The sequence below is a fragment of the Schistocerca gregaria genome, chromosome 2 (genome assembly GCF_023897955.1).
Source record: "Schistocerca gregaria isolate iqSchGreg1 chromosome 2, iqSchGreg1.2, whole genome shotgun sequence".
NCBI lineage: Eukaryota > Metazoa > Arthropoda > Insecta > Orthoptera > Acrididae > Schistocerca > Schistocerca gregaria.
Window position 1 is genome coordinate 573,354,034 of NC_064921.1, and position 21,493 is coordinate 573,375,526.

Genomic DNA, 21,493 nt, shown 5'->3' on the forward strand with positions numbered 1-21,493 from the left:
CACAATGTGTCAGCTATGTCAGTTCTGTTCTTTCTTTATTGCTTTACAGGCTGAGCGCCTCAAATGTAATCTCACCCTGCCTCACTTTCTGCATCCTTCCCTTGTTTATTTGGGTCATGGAATCCCCAAGCTGTACATGTGCTCACATGTCCTCACCTTTATGGCTCTACTTCATTAGTCTTTTCTACCTGTAACTTCAGTTAGATTTGTTTGTTCTGCAGCCTATGAGCATGCTCTTGTGCAGGGTAAGGATACTCTACACTTTGCACTTTGTCTTGCAACATATCAACTTGGTGAGCATCTGGTCCTCACCACACTTGCTTTCGGGTACAGGGTGGGGGTGATATGGCCCAAATGCCATTTGGATGGTTCGCAACAGCTTTTTGCCTATGCATACAAAACAATTAATATTTTGCTATTGTCCACACCTCATGTGTTCCTCTTCTACCCCAAGGGAAAGACCAGGCATCACAACCAACGATGCTGTTACTGAATAGACAACCATGGCAGTACCAGGGACAACAATCAGAGATGCAAGAAGTTCGTGATGCATCCAGACCAGTGCGTATGGAGGGGAGAGAGTGGGATGAGGGCACTCCCACTGCCAATGGACCCTGGGGCAACCAGTGGACAGGACCAGTGACAGGCAGGCAGAAGCCACCTGACATCAGAGACCATGATGAGGGGGCTGGTATAAGCTGTGACAAATGATGGACTGGAGAGAAGCAGCTCTGGCAATGGAGACCCAGATTCTTTCCTCGCTGATGGCACCATCTGTGCAATGCTGAGAGGCACCAGTACTGCCCACAAGAAGCAAACATGCAGTCAGTGCTGATGGAGCCCCAACTGCTGCAGTACGTGGGCAAAACCGGGCCTGCTGAACCCCAGGTGAGGCCAGGGCACACAAAGAACAAGGAGTCAGGACCATGGACTGAGGAGGGGGCCCTGCACCCTTCCTGGGATACAACTGGCACCAATGGAAGCCACGACTCAAATCTTTGGTGTGGACCATGAAGATGCAGTGGCCATGTTGACTGTGGACAACAGCCAGAATCCTGCGAGAGCACCACCTAATGCCCTGACTCAGATTGGTGTACCAGGCATGAACGTCAATTAAACTGACTAGCCTGTGGTTCCTGAAATGGGACCACAGCCTTTCCAGTAGTTGTAGGGGTGTCAGTCTGGATGATTGACTGATATGGCCTTGTAACATTGGCAAGATGGTCTTGCCATGTTGATACTGTGAACAGTTAAAAGCAAGATGAAACTATAGCTATTATATCTCCTGAGCAAATGAAACTATAGCTATTATATTTACTGAGTACTTGCAGCTTTACTCTATGGTTTAATGATGATGGCAATCTCTTGCATAAAATAATCCCCCCTCAAGGGGGGAGGGGGGGGGGCTACTCTGCAGGTTGTCACGATCAGGAGATATAAAACTGGCTCTCTACTGACTGAAGCACAGAACGTTCGATCCTTTAATCAAGTAGGTAGGTAAGTCAGTTTAAAAAGGGAAATGGAGAGGAACAGGGACTGAGGGAGAGGAAGACAGAATTTTGTACAGCATACAATTTAATCATTGCTAATACTTGGTTTAAAAATCATGGAAGATTTTCTACATGGAAGATACCAGGAGTCACCAGAAGGTTTCAGATACTGTATATAATCGTAAGACAGATTTCAAAACCAGATTTTAGATTGCAAAACACATCTAGGGATAAATATAAACTCTGAACGTAATTGACTGATTATAAGCTGCAGATTAAAACTAAAAAAATTCCAGAAAGGTGGGAAATTAAAGAGATGGAAGTTGGATAACTGAATGGACCAGAGGTTGTTGAGAGTTTCAAAGATAGCACAATCCAATGATTGGATGAAAGAAAGGAAAGAAATACAACAGGAGATGAATGGATAATTTTGAGATAAAAATAGGGTAGGATACAATGCAGTAGGGACCAAACTGAGAAAAAAGACATGACCCAATAAAAATCATTGGATGACACACGATATGTCGAATCTGACTGACAAAAGGGGAAAAATATAAAATGGACCAAATGAAATGGGTAAAAGGGAATAAAATGTCTAAGAAATGGGAATTATAGAAGTGCACCATGGCAAAGCAGGAGGGGCTAGATGAGAAACGTAAGGCTGTAGAAACCTGCTTGACTTGGGGAAAGATAGATGCCACCAACATAAAAACTAAAGATGCCCCTGGAGACAAGAGAGGCATCTGGTGGAACATTAAGAGCTCACATGGCAAGCTCATATCAAGCAAAGAAGGGAAGGTTGAAGGATGGAAGGAGCTGACATAGGGTCAACACAAAGGAACCAAAGCAGAAGAGAAGAGGAAATAAATAAAGATGAGTTGGGAAATAGGATGCTGCAACAAGAATTTGGCACAGCACAAAAAGACTTACATCAAAACCAGTTGCCTGGCTTTTGTGACGTTCCCTCAGAATCATTGGGAGCCTTGGGAGAGCGAGCCATGACAAAACTATTCGACCTGGTATGCAAGACATGAGACTGGTGAAATACCCTGACTTCAAAAGGCATGTAATAGCTCCTATTTCAAAGAAGACAGGTGTGAATATTACTGAGCTATCAGTTTAAAAAGTCATGATTCCAAAATATCAATATTAAATAATTATAAATTAAATGTGAAAACTAGTAGAAACCAATTATGAGAAAAATTGATTTGAGTTCCAGAGAAATGTAGGAACTCATGAGAAATTACTGACTATGACTTATCTTAGAAAACTGTTTGAAGAAAGACAAACTTACAATAACAGCATTTGTAAATTTAGAGAAGGCTTTTAACAGTATTCTGATATTATTAAGGTAGCAGAGATCAAATACAGGGAGAAAAGGAAGCATTAGCTGAAATGGTAGTAAAATAGGGTTGTAGCTTTTCCACTATGTTATTGTACTGTACTTTCAGCGAGCAGTAAATGAAAGCACGGAGAAATTTGAAAAGGGAATTAAAGTTTATGGAATGGAAGAAGTTGTGTGTCTATGGAGGGGAACAAAGGCCTTAGTACACTAAGCAAGATCAAACGGATGTAGGCTGCAGTAGTTACCCAAAGATGAAGAGGCATACAAAGAATAAACAATATAAAACCCACAATGGAATAATGGCAATATTATGGAAAGGATAGTTGCTTCTCACCATAGAGCAGAGATCCTGAGTCACAAATAGGCAGAACAAAAAGACAGTGAGAAAGTAAGCTTTCGGTCAACAAGGCTTTCACCGGAAATAGACGACATAAACACATACACACAACAACATAAACACTTACACACACACACAAATGCAACTCACACACACAGGACCACAGTCTCTGGCTGCTGAGGGCAGATTGTCAGCAGAACATTATGGGAGAAGCAACTGGGTAGTGGCGGTAAGGAGGAGGCTGGGACAGGGTGGGAGGGGGATAGCAGAGTAGGGGTGGGGGACGGTAAAGTGCTACTTGTGGGGGCATATAGGGTCAAGGTGGAGAGAGGGTATGGCAGCTAGGTGCAGTTGGAAGGTTAAACAGTGGGTGGGGAGGGGGGAGAGGGCAGCAGTAAGGGAGAGAAGTAAAGATTGTGGGTTCAGTGGTGGAACAGAGGGCTGTGTAGTGCTGAATGAGAACAGGCAAATGGATAGGTGGGTAAAGGATAAGAACTTATTGGAGGTTGAGGCCAGAAGCATTACAGGAATGTAGGGTATTTTGCAGGGAGCACAGTTCAGAAAATCTAGCGTTGGTACGAAGGATTCAGAAGATATAGGCTTTGAAGCAGTCATGGAAATGAAGAACGCCGTGTTGGCGAGTGTGCTCAGCAACTGGGTGGTCCAGCTGTTTCTCGGCCACAGTTTGTTGGTAGCCTTTTTATGCGGACAGAGAGCTTGTTGGTTGTCATACCCACGTAGGATGCAGCACAGTGGTTGCAGCTTAGGTTGTAGATCACATGACTGGTTTCACAGATAGTCCTGCCTTTGGTATGACAGGTGATGCTGGTGACCAGACTGTAGTAGATGGTGGTGGGAGGATGTATGAGACAGGTCTTGCATCAAGGTCTATTACAGGGATATGAGCCATTAGGCAAGAGGTTGGAATGGATGAGGGTATTGTGTAGGTTCATTGGGCAGCAGAATACCACTCTGAGAGGGCTGGGGAGGATAGTCCATAGGATATTCTTCATTTCAGGGAAAGACAAGAAGTAGTCAGAACCCTGGCAGAGAATGTGATCCAGTTTCTCCTGTCCTGGATGGTACTAAATCATGAGGGAATGCTCCTCTGTGGCCAGATGGTGGGGCTTTGGGAGGTGGTAGGTGACTGGAGAGATAAGGCACGGGAGATCTGTTTTTATGTAAGACTGGCAGTGTAATTACAGTCTGTGAAGGCCTCAGTGTGACCCTTGGTATGCTTCGAGAGGGACTGCACATCCCTTCTGATGTGACAGCCAGGGGTGGCTGGGCTTTATGTAAGGGACTTCTTGGTATGGAATGGGTGGCAGCTGTCAAAGTGGAGGTATTGCTGATGGTTAATAGGTTTGATATGGACAGAATCCATCCTTGAGGTCGTCAACATTGAGGAAAGTGGCTTGTTGGCCTGAGGAGAATCAGATGAAGTGACTAGGGGAGAAGGCATTGAGGTTCTGGAGGATAGGTTGTCCTCACTCTCAATCCATATCACGAAGATTTCATCAATGAATCTGGCCCAGGGGAGTGGTTTGGGATTTTGGGAGTTTAGGATGGATTCCTCTAGACAGCCCATGAACAAACTGACATACGATGATGTCAAGTGGGTGCCCATAGCTGTACACCAGATCTGTTTGTAGGTAATGGCTTCAAGGGAGAAATAATTGTGGTGAGGATATAGTTGGTCATGGTGACTAGGAAGGAGGTTGTACATTTAGAATTCATAGGGTAATGGGAAAGGTAGTGTTCAGTAGTGGTAAGGCCATGGCCATTAGGGATGTTAGTGTAAATGGTAGTGGCATCAGTAGTGATGAGCAGGGCCATGTGGTAAAGGAACAGGAACTATGGAGAGGTGGTGAGGAAATGGTTGGTGTGTTTTATATAGGAGAGTAGGTTGTGGGTAATAGGCTGAAGGTGTTGGCCTAAGAGAGCAGAGATTCTCTCAATGGGAGCACAGTAACCAGACACAATGGGGCATCCTGGCTGGTTGGGTCTATGGAGCTTAGAAAGCAAGTAGGAGGTAGAAGGGCAGGGAGTAGTACAGGTGGAGAGAGAGATGGACTCTGGAGACAGATTCTGCGATGAGACTAAGGATTTGAGGAGAGGCCGGAGAGCCTACTGTATTTCTGGAAAGAGTCGCTGCGGTAAGTTTTGTATGTGGATGAATCTGGCAGCTGGAAGAGTGCTTCTGCCTGGTAGTCCTTTTGGTTCGGTTCAAAACAACAGTGGTGGGGCCTTTGCCACCAGCTAGGATTATAAGGTTGGGCTCAGGTCTTAGGTGGTGGACTATGATTGTTTCTGCAGATGTAAGGTTAGTTTGTACATTGAGACATTTGGGGAATGAGAGTGAGGCTAGGTTTGAGGTTAAGAAATACTGGAAAGTTAATGGGGTGATTTGGAGGTGGATCACAGTTTAATGGAGGAGTGAACTGAGTCAGGCAGGGTTAACCTTGATCTTTGGTTAAGTCTGATTGGTTGGGTTGGTGGCGAAAAACACTTCTTCCTGATGCCACTGAGTCCATGAACTTATCTTAAATCAGGGAGTCATGCACTAATGAGGACATTACTCTGCTATGACTATAACTTAACAGAAGGACTTTCTCGGCCTCTGACTAACGCCAACCTCAGTGCGTACTCTTTTCACCTGTCCCATGATTGGTTCCTGAATTACTTTGTTGTCTGGCCACTTGGTTGACTGGGCAGTCTCCAGAGCAGTGAAGCTTTCAGAGATGTCTAGACTACAGCTAGCAGGACCTCAGCGTGTGTGTGTGTGTGTGTGTGTGTGTGTGTGTGTGTGTGTGTGTGTGTGTGTGTGTGTGTGTGTGTGTGTTTCTAGATCTGACTAAGCACTTTGCCTGAGATCTTAATAATATCAGACAGTGTTCCTTCAGAATGAGATTTTCACTCTGCAGTGGGGTGTGCGCTGATATGAAACTTCCTGGCAGATTAAAACTGTGTGCCAGACCAAGACTTGAACTCGGGATCTTTGGCTTTCATGGGCAAGTGCTCTACCAACTGAGCTATCCCAAGCACGACTCACGCCTCATCCTCAAAGCTTTACTTCCGCCAGTATCTTGTCTCCTACCTTTCAATCTTCACAGAAGCTCTCCTGTGAACCTTGCAGAACTAGCACTCCTCCAGAAAGGATATTGCAGATATATGGCTTAGCCACAGCCTGGGGAATGTTTCCAGAATGAGATTTTCACTCTGCAGTGAGGTGAGCGCTGATATGAAACTTCCTGGCAGATTGAAACTGTGTGCCCGACTGAGACTCAAACTCGGGACCTTTGCCTTTCGCAGGCATGTGCTCTACCAACTGAGCTATCCCAAGCACGACTCACGCCTCATCCTCAAAGCTTTACTTTCGCCAGTATCTTGTCTCCTACCTTTCAATCTTCACAGAAGCTCTCCTGTGAACCTTGCAGAACTAGCACTCCTCCAGAAAGGATATTGCAGATATATGGCTTAGCCACAGCCTGGGGGATGTTTCCAGAATGAGATTTTCACTCTGCAGTGAGGTGAGCGCTGATATGAAACTTCCTGGCAGATTAAAACTGTGTGCCCGACTGAGACTCAAACTCGGGACCTTTGCCTTTCGCAGGCATGTGCTCTACCAACTGAGCTATCCCAAGCACGACTCATGCCTCATCCTCAAAGCTTTACTTCCGCCAGTATCTTGTCTCCTACCTTTCAATCTTCACAGAAGCTCTCCTGTGAACCTTGCAGAACTAGCACTCCTCCAGAAAGGATATTGCAGATATATGGCTTAGCCACAGCCTGGGGAATGTTTCCAGAATGAGATTTTCACTCTGCAGTGAGGTGAGCGCTGATATGAAACTTCCTGGCAGATTGAAACTGTGTGCCCGACTGAGACTCAAACTCGGGACCTTTGCCTTTCGCAGGCATGTGCTCTACCAACTGAGCTATCAAAGCACGACTCATGCCCCGTCCTTGCACTTGCCCGCAAAAGGTAAAGGTCCTGAGTTTGAGTTTCGATCCAGCACACAGTTTTAATCTACCAGGAACTTGCAGTCTTCATTTAATCTCCCATTCTTCTGCTTAATGCCTCCTCTATGTGGTGAACAACAATCTATTTCATTTCATATTGTTGGTACTTTAATATGATGCTGGCAACAATCAGAGCAAAATGCCTTGGACCTTTGGAGGTGATGGAGTCCCACCTCTAATTGACAAACCAAGGACTCCTAAGATATGACTCAGCAAATGGGTGGTAACGAGATAGGGAGCTATTAATATCAATGGGGGCTACTCTGGGAAGAAGGTAGAGCTGGCAGAGGCTGCAAGTAAGATGGGGTTGGGCGTTTTAGCTGTTAGTGACATTCGGGTAAGGGGTGAAAAAGAAGAGGAAGTGGGAGAATACAAGGTCTACCTGTCAGGAGCCAAAGCAGGAATAGCACAATGGGGTGTAGGGATTTACATCAGGAAAGAAATGTAACCCATCATAGTTGCAATAAGGTATGTAAATGAATGACTGATGTGGATAGATTTGACAGTGTCTAGCAAGAAAATTAGAACTGTGTCAGTATATTTGCAAGTGTGAAGGGTCAGATTAAGATAAGATGGATAGTTTTTATAACGCACTCAGTGATGTAGTAGTTAGAGTAAAGGACAAGGACAGTGTTCAGCTCATGTGTGATTTTAATGCCAGGACTGGAAATCGAACAGAAGAGTATGAAAAGGTTATGGGTAAATTTGGAGAGGATATGGAGGCCAACAGGAATGAGGAACAACTCTTGGATTTCTGTGCCGGTATGGGCTTAGTTATCACAAACTCCTTTTTTAAACATAAGAACATTCACCGGTATACTTCGGAACCAGATCTGTCATTGACTATATAATAACAGATCAGGAATTCAGGAAGGCTGTGAGGGACTCACGTGTATTCAGGGGATTCTTTGATGAGTCTGATCACTGTTTGATCTGCAGTGAAATTGGTATTGTGAGGCCGAAAGTGCAGGTCAGGTCCATATGTAGGAGGATAAGAGTGGAGAAACTTCAGGATAAGAAAATGATGCACAAGTGCATAACAGTGATCTTGGAAAGGTACCAGTTGGTTGAATGTAGTCAATTACAGTCATTGGAAAAGGAACGGACAAGGTACAGGGACGCAGTACTAGAAGTGACTAAAGAATGTCTTGGAACAGTAGTATGTAAAAGTAGGATGAAACAAACAGCTTGGTCGAATGACACAGTCAAGGCAGCCTGTAAAATGCAAAAGAAGGTGTATCAAAAATGGCTACATACTAAAACTCAGGTAGACAGAGAAAGTTATGTTGAAGAAAGAAACAAAGCCAAACAGATAATTGCAGCATCCAAGAAGAAATCCTGGGAAGACTTTGGATACAGGTTGGAGACTTTGGGTCAAGCTGCTGGAAAACCATTCTGGAGTGTAATTAGCAGTCTTCGAAAGGGAGGTAAGAACGAAATCACAAGTATTTTGGACAGGTCAGAAAAACTGCTGGTGAATCCAGTTGATGTCTTGGGCAGATGGAGGGAATATTTTGAAGAGTTGCTCAATGTAGGTGAAAATACGATCAGTAAAGTTTCAGATTTCGATGTGCAATGGGATAGGAATGATGATGGAAATAAGATCACATTTGAGGAAGTGGAGAAAATGGTCAATAGATTGCAGTGCAATAAAGTGGCTAGGGTGGATGAAATTAAGTCGGAACTCATCATATACAATGGAAAGTCAGGTCTTAAATGGCTACACAGGATAATTGAAATGGCGTGGGTGTCGGGACAGGTTCCATCAGACTGGATGAAAGCAGTAATCACACCAATCTTTAAACATGGAAACAGAAAATATTCTAACAACTACAGAGGTATCTCTTTAATCAGGGTTGTGGTTAAAATCTTCTCAGGTATTGTTGAAAGTGAAGTGCGGGTATTAGTTGAGGACAAATTGGCTGAAAATCAGTGTGGGTTTAGGCCTCTTAGAGGTTGTCAGGACAAGATCTTTAGCTTACGGCAAATAATGTAGAAGTGTTACGAGTGGAACAGGGAATTGTATCTATGCTTTATAGATCTAGAAAAGGCATATGACCAGGTTCGTAGGAGGAAGTTATTGTCTGTTCTATGAGATTATGGAATAGGAGGCAAGCTTTTGCAAGCAATTAAAGGTCTTTACATAGATAGTCAGGCAGCAGTTAAGAGTTGACGGTAAATTGGGTTCATGGCTCAGAGTAGTTTCAGGGTTCAGACAAGGCTGCAACCTGTCTCCACTGTTGTTAATATTATTTATGGATCATATGTTGTAAACAATAAACTGGCTGGGTGAGATTAAGATACGTGAACACAATATAAGCAGTCTCGCATATGCGGATGACTTAGTTGTGATGGCAGATTCGATTGAAAGTTTGCAAAGTAATATTTCAGTGCTAGATCAGAAATGTAAGGACTATGGTATGAAGATTAGCATCTCCAAAATGAAAGTAATGTCAGTGAGAAAGAGATATAAACAGATGGAGTGCCAAATAGGAGGAACAAAGTTAGAACAGGTGGACAGTTTCAAGTACTTAGGATGCATATTCTCACAACACAGTAAACACAGTAAAAGAACTGGAAGCGAGGTGTAGCAAAGCTAATGCAGTGAGTGCTCCGCTACGATCTACTCCCTTCTGCAAGAAGGAAGTCAGTACCAAGACTAAGTTATCTGTGCACCATTCAATCTTTCGACCAACTTTGTTGTATGGGAGTGAAAGCTGGGTGGATTCAGGTTACCTTATCAACAATGTTGAGGTTACGGATATGAAAGTAGCTAGGATGATTGCAGGTACTAGTAGGTGGGAACAATGGCAGGAGGGTGTCCACAATGAGGAAATCAAAGAAAAACTGGGAATGAACTCTATAGATGTAGCAGTCAGGGCAAACAGGCTTAGATGGCGGGGTCATGTTACATGCATGGGAGAAGCAAGGTTACCCAAGAGACTCATGAGTTCAGCAGTAGAGGGTGGGAGGAGTCGGGGTAGACCAAGGAGAAGGTACCTGGATTTGGTTAAGAATGATTTTGAAGTAATATGCTTAACATCAGAAGAGGCACCAATGTTAGCACTGAATAGGGGATCAAGGAGGAATTTTATAAGGGAGAATATGCTCCAGACTGAACACTGAAAGGCATAATCAGTCTTAAATGATGATGATGATTGTTGTTATTCCATGCCAGATTTTCATCTGTTTCATTAATAAATAAATAAGATCACTTTACTTGGTACACAGGGGACCTCAATAGAATACAAAATTCAATATGTCCCATGATCTCCAATCTCAGTCTGAAGCATGTCTGAGTGCATGTTGGCGAATGCTGTCTCAGTGGGAGTCCTTAATTAACATCACATTGAAATCTCGAGGTTTGTTGGAACCACTTCCAACTATGAGCCACATGTAGTAATTCAGGGGATTTAAATCCAGGGCTGTTGGGAGGTCAAATTTCTTAGACCAAAACCTCTCGAAACTGTCTTACATCGATTTATGTACAAATGCCCCATGTGGGTCTTCTTCAGAAACGTTTTTTTCCAGATGTCAGTGTTTCAATCCACAGGTTCAGAATGCTTGCAATAAATTTCAAACAAGCTTCTTTCATGGCAGTTTCTTTGCTTTAAAAAAATAAAGTTGGGGCATGTATGGGGTCCTCACTGGACACACTGCAACACTTAGCAGCTGAAGACAAGTAGGAAATTCTGTTCTCGCAACAAATGGGAGATTCTCTGAATCATGTACAAGCCAGCAGTCGTTTCTCCAGCTGTTTTTTGTGTCTACCATAAAACTGTTCCTTATGAACACTCCACCAAGGCTTTAACATAAACTAAAATTGGTCAGCTGCAAGTAGGACTAGCAGATTGAGGGTTCTGTAGAAACTTAATTATGCATATTGTCCATTCCAAGAATCGAGAATCTCGACAGTTTTTACCTGTTATCAACATTGATGCTGGCTAGATATTGATCCCAGGCATTCCGAGACTTTCGAGAATGCCTTAATTTCAAGTTTGAAGTCAGATAACAAATGAGAAAGGAAATATTTTTTTATGTGATATAATTACAAATTAACAATTTCCTGTTCCCCACCCCCCTTTACTTGTCATGTTAAACTTTTCTTATTGACAGATTTCATGATTCTACATCAAGGAGAAGTATGCATAAGTTTTTAATGAGTGAGTTTGCTAGAAGCAAAATATGTGACATAAATGGCCATATCTTTTGACTGCATTGACTTAGAAGCTAATATTTATTACCCCACCAAGGGACCACAGACCCTAGTACTTGACTCAAATTTCAACTTGACACGTCAATCCGTTCCTGAGAAAATGGGTTTTGAAAAGTAGGACAGACAGACACACAACACATTGATAAGTGTTCTGTTTTTGCTGATTGAGGCACACAACCCTAAAATCATATATGGCATGAGAAGCTGATTTGAAATGGTTTAGTTGTGACTGTCAGATCAAATTTGTGGAGGTTGGTTGGTCACACAAAAACTACCATTATGGTTAGTATTTTATCCATCCTCAGCTACTATAGTTGTACATAATGAAATAAGAAGCACCTAGCTGCACATAAGAAATTTAATTTCTTTATCGGTTTCGTGCTCTTCCTCAAAAGGGCTGTACAGGAAAATACACCACAAATAAGCAGAAGTCAGATAAGAATATTTAAGTCAGGAATGAAAAGCTTAAAGGGTTCAGGAGGATGACACTCAATTCCATGCAGAATATCAATGGCCCTTCATGAGTAGCGCTCAAGAAAACAGATCTTGGCACATAAGCTGAGTCAAGAAATGAGCTTGCCTGCAGCAAAACAAGTAACTACATAGTCATTGGGATTATGTCAAGGGAACCATGGATTATCAGCACAGTGAACATCGCTGCCGCTTCAACTGACACACCATCAGATATGGGTGTGTGTCCAATGACACTGGACGTAAGAGTCGCTCCACATTATTTTTTCTGATGTCTCCCAGTTCTGCATATAGCACCGCAATAGACATATCCATGTGTAGGAGCTCAAAGGAGAATGAACATTGGCACACTGCATTCGTTGTTGTGCCATTGGGTATGCAACATATTCACCTCTGTTTCACATAGTTGTAAATGAAGGCAATGGGCATTACATTTCTTACATGTCCAGTCCAGTGGCTGTGCCCTACCTTTGAGGTAGCAGTGACATTGTCGTTTGACTAGATAACACAAGATTGTATGTTGTCCATAATGTCCTAACCTACTTCAATACAGAGGGTGTTCAACTGTTACCTCGAACAGCACATTTCCCAAATTTTTCACCCATTGAAAACGTTTGGATAAGGACTGCTGAGAGGTTGACATTCTACCACTTACCATTCACCAAAACTGATGAGCTCTGGCATAGAGTTCAAGCAGCATGAAATATGTACCTGTATCTGTCATTCAAGCTCAGTTTGACTCAAAACCCAGCCAAGTTAGTGCCATTGTTGCTGACTGAGATACCAGCTCTGTGTATTATATTTTGCACTGTATACCATCAAATCATCTGTACTCATGATCACAGAGCAATTGTCTTCTTCTTCTTCCTCATCCAATTAATTTTTCTTGACCACAGCACCCAATCACAGGAAAAGTGCATGCCATTAGCAAGCCTAGTCCCTAACAATAAGCATGAGCATCACCAGTGTCTGCACCTTTAACAATTATGTTACAGTAAAGTCAAAACAGATCTTGTGAGAACTGTTTTATGATACAAAAATGTGGTATTTGCCTTCTACATAATACAGTGGTTTTCCAAAAACAACTATGGAAAAAAAAACACTTATTTCCATCACAGCAGTGTTCACAAGTCATCAGCATTGTCCCTGTGCACAAGTAGAAATGGCTGTGCCCTTTAAGGTAATACTGACCTTAACAGTACAGAATACAGATGTATAATTTCAGTTCCTTATTTGTTAACAATAAGGATACTTAGCAGTCTATTTTATCACCAGTATTGCAACATACAAACGAAGGACTGCTCACCTATAGGTGGCAAGCTATTTTGGTAAATGAAGAAAGTACTGTGATGACTAGTTACTTCCTCTTCATTCAGTTTTCGCAATACTGTCACATTAGGTTCAGGAATCAGTCTGTTTTTCACATTTTTAAACAGTGTTACTGACGCCAGTTTTCAACCAACCCCCATGGGTAACATGACATTAGTGGGGGTAAATCTGTAAAGCATATTCCCAAATAGAGTGGTATAGGTAGGGGACAAAATGGATGGGAAACACTAGGACTTGACACTCAGATCTCCATTACAGGTCAGAACACTTCTTCTGGAGGCAAGTGACTTATCCATCTCACAGTCCCTCAGTCTGGTTCTCACATTTTTAAAACAGTATTAGTGACAGCTGTTTTCAACTAATCTCCGTGGATAAAATGGCATTAGTGTAAGCCTGTAATGCACATTCCCATATAGAGTGTCATGGGTAGTGGACAAAATGGATAGCTAACACCAGAACTTGACACTCAGACTCTCACTAGAGACTAGAAAACTTTCTTCTGTGGGCAAATGACTTATCCATATGATAGACCCTCTGTAGAGAGGGCTGCAGGTCAGTAGCTACAAATGATCACATTACCCAACTCTTTACCCGAAGATGATGAGCGGGAAATTTGTTAAAACATTGCTTCAAAATGGTGCTGTTGTTTGGTTGATAACCTGAGAACATTTCATCAAATCTTTATGGTGTGGGGACATAATTAATAACTGCCCGTAAACATTGCAGCATTCTGAAACATTCATGTCCGTGTGTTAACAGTGGAAGTAGTAAGCTGCAGACTATTCACAACAAGGTAATTCTTCTTATTTCCCATCAAAATATTTTAAGTGTACTTACTTTGTTAAGTCGCTGACACAATAAAATAGCATTGAAATTCTGTTTGTGTAAGAACACTTTAGATCTGTTTGTGTCGCATTGTGTCTTAGCTCTGCTTGCATAACTGAAAAGTATTACAAAAACATTAAAGTTAGGAGGTTTTGAACATTTGCCAGATCTATTCATTCTCATTTCCATTGCTTTTCCAAACCATTACTACATTCATTCTCCATGAAGAATAAGCTTCAAGGGTATGTAACAAATCAAGGCAGCTGCTGAAAACTGCATTACTACATCAAAAAGAAAAGCTACTACTTCAGGCAGCAAAAAACCCGCTGCTTTTTCAGTTACATTAAATAGCTGTTGTGTATCTCCTATCCACTTTCCATTACTGGATTAAGTGGAAGGTGTACATGACTAAATTTATATTCATAATAAAATAATGGTTATCCCTTTGGCATATGAACGGAGTCCTGTTTACAACATATACCGCTACATTTTATGAAACCCATAGGATACCTCAAATCTGGAATGGATCATTTGTAGGGGTGGAGGAGGGTAAGGGTAACAAAAGGTTTTTCTAAAATTTTCTCCTGAGTTTACAAGGATTCTCAATTTCTCGATTTATAGTAAATAAGAGCCCATTAAGAACCTTTGTAACAGAATGGGCCATGTCTACAAGTCTTCTTATGTGGTTGATTAAGTTACAATTCCGCTGAATCTGATTTTATTTTATTAATAACGAATGTGCTGGGAAGTGTGTGTAAGAATTCAGAGACTTTCACAGAGACCAATTTAATAAGTTATCTACTTCCCATAGTCAGGATCAGCACAAATGTGCAACTGCTTTCATGTTACAGAACGGTATACTTCTTTACGAGAAGAGTTGCAAAAACTGAGCTTGCATGTCATTGGTATCTGAATGTATGCCTAAGTTACCACATGCTCATCAAAAAGCATCACCAACTAGGTGAGGCTGCTGCTCTATAGGGTGTCAGCTACCCCTGATAGTTCCAACTTCTAACTAGAACTACCACAGCAAAGCCACTCACTGGTAGCCACTGACTGACACTCAAGCCAGTCTCTCAGGGTCCTGGGTTTGACATGGGGTCTGCACACTTCATCCCAGCATCACAGAGTGGTGGTGGTATTTTACTGCCACCTGGCTTTGCCTTACATCACCACACTGAGAAGGTGACTTCCATCACAAAGGTTGTCGCCCACTGTCTGCCTCTGCTGTTTCAGTATACTGTTGGGGATGACACTGACTGACTCTCGAGCCAATCACCCAGGGTCCTAGGTTTGACATGGGGTCTGCACACTTCATCCCAGCATCAAAGAGTGGTGGTGGTATTTTACTGCCACCTGGATTTGCCTTACATCACCACACTGAGAAGGTGGCTTCCATCACAAAGGTTGTTGCCCACTGCCTGCCGCTGCTGTTTCAGTATACTGTTCGGGATGACATTGACTGACACTCAAGCCAGTCTCTCAGGGTCCTGGGTTTGACATGGGGTCTGCACACTTCATCCCAGCACCACAAAGTGGTGGTGGTATTTTACTGCCACCTGGCTTTGCCTTACTTCACCACACTGAGAAGGTGACTTCCATCACAAAGGCTGTTGCACACTGCCTGCCACTGCTGTTTCAGTATACTGTTGGGGATGACACTGACTGACACTCAAGCCAGTCTCTCAGGGTCCTGGGTTTGACATGGGGTCTGCACACTTCATACCAGCATCACAGAGTGGTGGTGGTATTTTACTGCACCTGGCTTTTCCTTACAACACCACGCTGAGAAGGTGACTTCCATCAGAAAGGTTGTTCCCCACTGCCTGCCACTGCTGTTTCAGTATACTGCTGGGGGTGACATTCGCTTGCTGCTGGCCTTGACTGGCACTAGGCCGCTACTGCTAATGAAATGAAGGATTTCCTATGGCAGAAGTATTCTTGACCCTGCACGTGCTGTGGTACTGGAGAACCCACACTACAGCTTTCTACACAATTCTGCAGGCAATGACAGTAATTCAATAACATAAATGAAGATTTTATTGCATTGTATGTTAACTGGGGACCTAGAAACGACGGAGAGGCTCCTTCCCTCCGCAGTGGTCCACAACCCCACGACGACTAGCGCAGTCTACTTCACCCCTCTGCTACCCCTACACCGAACCCAGGGTTATTGTGCGGTTCGGCCCCCGGTGGACTTCCTAGGGAATGTCTCACAACAGACTAGTGTAACCCCTATGTTTGGATGATAGAGTAATGGTGGTGTACGTGGACATGGAGAACTTGTTTGCGCAGCAATCGCCGACATAGTGTAACTGAGGCGGAATAAGGGGAACCAGCCCGCATTCGCCGTGTCAGATGGAAAACCGCATAAAAACCATCCACAGAATGGCTGATTTACTGAACCTCAACACACAAGCGGATTCGTGCCAGGGACTAGCCGCTCCTTCCCGCCTGCGTTAGCCCGCACGGCCATCCGGGAGGGCCTAAATGAAGATAGTAAGATGTTAATGGCTATCGACCCATTTTCTTGCTATCTTCATTCTCAAATGTTCTGGAAAAGGTAATGAATTTAAAAAATGGTTGGGCATTTCTGAAAAATGATGATTCAGTCATAATTTGGATTTTTATAATGGCTCACCCACTAAATTTGTTGTCTACAGTACTATTTCACTAGTCATGTACAGGGTGAGCCACATGAACCTGAACTACTTCAATGGGTCATAACTTCCCTTCGAAAGCTCACTGAAATGGGAAAGTTGCTTTAACAGTGTCAATAGCTCTGGGAGAATCAGAAGTACTGTTCATTATTGGCAAGTTGATTGTAGTTTCTGCACATGAGGTCCTAAGTCTGGTATAATGCTGCACTTGCTCAGATTTTGTTAGTTTGTTCACAGGCTTTGTTGGTCGTGGTTTGCGGAAGTCAGTGAATGTGTAGTTTGGCCCATGTGACAATAACAAGCAAGTCAGTGTTATTATTTTTTTTTCAGTCTTTAGCTGGCAGAAACATGCAGTACACACTTAGAGAGTGGATCTTTATTGTGAAAACATATTGGATTGCAGACTCGATGGTTACAACACAATGAACATTCCGGAGAGAATGAAACATGCAGAATGTTCCAATGAAGTCTATTTGAAGGAAGCTGGAGACAACTAGTGGAATGAAATGTGCACAACGTTCCAACAAAGGAATTAATTTTATCGAGTTTAAGGAAGCTGAAGACAAATGGTGTACTAAACAGAGACAAATGGCGTACTAAACAGTGACAGTGTTAAACACAGACCATCACTGAGAACAGAGCTAATTGAAAATGTTCAAAGATACCTATGTCAGAAAGCTGTGAAGAAATTGGCACTGCAACCATGCAGACAACAAATGATGCAAGTATTGAAAGAAACATATAATGAGAAATGAATGCATTACTGTTGATGATTTCAGGGGCTTCTTATTCAATGTCCAGACATTCTCTCCACAACTTGGTTCATATATGAGGCAGGGTTTCACACAAAATAGCAGGTACTGGGTTGGTGTAAAGCCCATATCATCCCCGAAACACCACTGTAAGATGAAAAGGTTGGAGAGTGGTGCACAGTGTTAGCTTCCAGAATTGTTTGCCCCATTTTCTTTGCTACAACTTTTGTTACTACAGTTTGCATGGGCATCTTCAATACATTTGTGGAGCAGCTGGACGATGACGAACTTAACAAACTGTTATTGCCAACAAGATGGAGCAATGTGTCACGTTTTTAACACTTCCATGCAACTTGTAAAGAGTTTCTTTGGTGCCTCAATAATCTCAAAAATTTGTGATGTGACCCAATGCCCCCTTCAGATTTTTTCTTGTGGGAGCATCATAATGGCCGAGTGTACAAGAGTAAACCATGGACAACAGCTGAAAACTCCATCAGGTCATTGCACAAGAAATAAGCAACATTGGTGAAGATACGCTCCAAAGAACATTGCAGAATGTGGTGAAATGAGTGCAGTTGTGCATCGATGCTAGTGGAAGGCATTCCCAATATTGGCTGAGAGCACTTCATATGTGTGTATGTATGTTATCATCTCACAACTGCTTACTATCATCTCCCAAAACTGCAAATGTGTGCAATTATTTGTTCAAATGATATAACTCATGAAAATAGTTCAGGTTTATACAGATCCTATTAAAATACAGGACAACAATATTTTCTCTTTCAGAATTTTTTGTGATTTGTTTAAGACATCTGACTTGCAAATGTTAACAGTATTCGAAAGTGGTTCAAAAGATGAGTACATTGATATAATGCTTGTTAATGCTGAGGTTAATACTATTTGCAAAAGAATCCATGACATGTACTAAAATTAGAAAGCGCTGTGGCCATGGTCAGCTGTTGTGGTGTAAACGTTGCCAAGCAGAGCTCTCATTTGAGGCTCTGACATTATATGCCTTCACTACTAAGATAAAACCTCATTTTCAATACAACATAGATACAGGAGTTGCTCCGATTTTTGTATACGGAACTAAATCATATGCTAGCTTCTGGTGCATCAAATAGGACTTAGGAAAACTATTTCAAACATGTCTTATGTTTCAAGGTTTTTGTGGAAACAACTACAGTTTCATCAGCCAGTTCACATTTAAACTGTACTCACTTCTGAAACTTCCTGGCAGATTAAAACTGTGAGCTGGACCCGAGTTCGAGCCTCGGTCCAGCACACAGTTTTAAACTGCCAGGAAGTTTCATATCAGTGCACACTCCACTGCAGAGTGAAAATCTCATCCTGTACTCACTTCTTCTTACTTGTCAAAGCCAAAACAGAAACATCTGTCATTCATATTTAATAATGATAAAAAGTCCTTTTCAAGTGGAAAGGGAAACTACTGTATTAACTTTCTTAGACCTGGAAAACAAAAGAAATAATACCTGAACTGTCTTTGACTGGAGACGCTTGAATGCTTCTTAAAGTAAACCACTTCGTGTTTGGACATAAGTGTCTATAAATACTATTCAAAATTATAACTAGATAGACGATACTTTAAATAAACTAAGCAACTTATTCAGAATGACTAACATCATGTCACCCACAAAAGAAATACTTTTCTTTACAAGACATACACTCCTGGAAATGGAAAAAAGAACGCATTGACACCGGTGTGTCAGACCCACCATACTTGCTCCGGACACTGCGAGAGGGCTGTACAAGCAATGATCACACGCACGGCACAGCGGACACACCAGGAACCGCGGTGTTGGCCGTCGAATGGCGCTAGCTGCGCAGCATTTGTGCACCGCCGCCGTCAGTGTCAGCCAGTTTGCCGTGGCATACGGAGCTCCATTGCAGTCTTTAACACTGGTAGCATGCTGCGACAACGTGGACGTGAACCGTATGTGCAGTTGACGGACTTTGAGCGAGGGCGTATAGTGGGCATGCGGGAGGCCGGGTGGACGTACCGCCGAATTGCTCAACACGTGGGGCGTGAGGTTTCCACAGTACATCGATGTTGTCGCCAGTGGTCGGCGAAAGGTGCACGTGCCCGTCGACCTGGGACCGCACCGCAGCGACGCACGGATGCACGCCAAGACCGTAGGATCCTACGCAGTGCCGTAGGGGACCGCACCGCCAATTCCCAGCAAATTAGGGACACTGTTGCTCCTGGGGTATCGGCGAGGACCATTCGCAACCGTCTCCATGAAGCTGGGCTACGGTCCCGCACACCGTTAGGCCGTCTTCCGCTCACGCCCCAACATCGTGCAGCCCGCCTCTAGTGGTGTCGCGACAGGCGTGAATGGAGGGACAAATGGAAACGTGTCGTCTTCAGCGATGAGAGTCGCTTCTGCCTTGGTGCCAATGATGGTCGTATGCGTGTTTGGCGCCGTGCAGGTGAGCGCCACAATCAGGACTGCATACGACCGAGGCATACAGGGCCAACACCCGGCATCATGGTGTGGGGAGCGATCTCATACACTGGCCGTACACCTCTGGTGATCGTCGAGGGGACACTGAATAGTGCACGGTACATCCAAACCGTCATCGAACCTATCGTTCTACCATTCCTAGACCGGCAAGGGAACTTGCTGTTCCAACAGGACCATGCACGTCCGCATGTATCCCGTGCCACCCAACGTGCTCTAGAAGGTGTAAGTCAACTACCCTGGCCAGCAAGATCTCCGGATCTGTCCCCCATTGAGCACGTTTGGGACTGGATGAAGCGTCGTCTCACGCGGTCTGCACGTCCAGCACGAACGCTGGTCCAACTGAGGCGCCAGGTGGAAATGGCATGGCAAGCCGTTCCACAGGACTACATCCAGCATCTCTACGATCGTCTCCATGGGAGAATAACAGCCTGCATTGCTGCGAAATGTGAATATACACTGTACTAGTGCCGACATTGTGCATGCTCTGTTGCCTGTGTCTATGTGCCTGTGGTTCTGTCAGTGTGATCATGTGATGTATCTGACCCCAGGAATGTGTCAATAAAGTTTCCGCTTCCTGGGACAATGAATTCACGGTGTTCTTATTTCAATTTCCAGGAGTGTAGTTTTACTCTCTACTTACGTATGTGCTCAAATTGTTTACCACTGCCTGTAAAGCACATTTATAATTACCATTCAAGAGATAGATGAAGAGATGAAAGTACAATGGATAATATGGAACTGCATGCTGTGGTGATTCAACGGTGCACATCACCTGGTGTACTTGGGTCTTCATGATAAACTGCATCCTCCAGTGCTCCTCATAGAATGAAATCAAGAGGAGTTTAATCAAGACACCTGACCAGCCACTGTACTGCAGTATACCTACCTATCCAACAGTCAGGAAACTTTTCATTTGGTTTTTTTGGTTGTGACAAGGGATGAGTGAACTGTGCCGCAGTCATGTTGTAACGACATACATTGTCACTTTTACAGTTGTACCTTTTCTAAAAGAACAAATGCATTGTTTGTAAGAAACTGTGCACACATATTTCCATTTAACGTCTGTGAGATGAAGTAAGATCACACTATGGAATTTCCTATAATGGAGCACCATAGGTTTATGCTTCAAAATCATTATTGTTGATGTTGTTGTTGTACCTGACAAAGCCGGTATGAATTTTCAACTTACCAGTAGTGCATACTATACACATTTACATTACTGTGATTTCATTGGTAAAGATTATGCAGTCGAAAAAATGTAGTATCAGCTCCCAAGCAATACAGAGCAAACCAACATAATTCTGTATGGCTTTCGAAATCACGTCCTCAGTGTGCCTGATGTAGTGGCAGACAGAAAGGGTGGAATTTACATCGATGTGAGATGCAAATGACACTCCTCTAGTTGATCCCACTTTCCTTGGAAACAGACCTCATGCCACCATTTTCCATATAAAAGTAGCATCTCTAACAACTCCTCATGACCTGGTAATGGATGACTCACTTCCTGCTAGTTCTGCATTGCAGGTAAGTAAACATTCAAAAAGCCTGACACAATTATGTAG

At 43.1% G+C, this 21,493-nt stretch overlaps 2 protein-coding genes across 2 annotated transcripts in view; one reads left to right on the forward strand and one right to left on the reverse strand.

The window, feature by feature from the left end:
- LOC126333133 (enoyl-CoA hydratase domain-containing protein 3, mitochondrial) overlaps positions 1-21,493 on the reverse strand; it is a 131,670-nt gene that overhangs the window by 81,662 nt on the left and 28,515 nt on the right. The gene's annotated exons all lie outside the window — the stretch shown is intronic.
- LOC126333149 (uncharacterized) overlaps positions 9,872-21,493 on the forward strand; it is a 229,801-nt gene continuing 218,179 nt past the window's right edge. The window contains exon 1 of the mRNA XM_049996716.1: positions 9,872-9,940. The gene's annotated coding sequence lies outside the window, so the exon portion shown is untranslated. The remainder of the gene's footprint in view (positions 9,941-21,493) is intronic.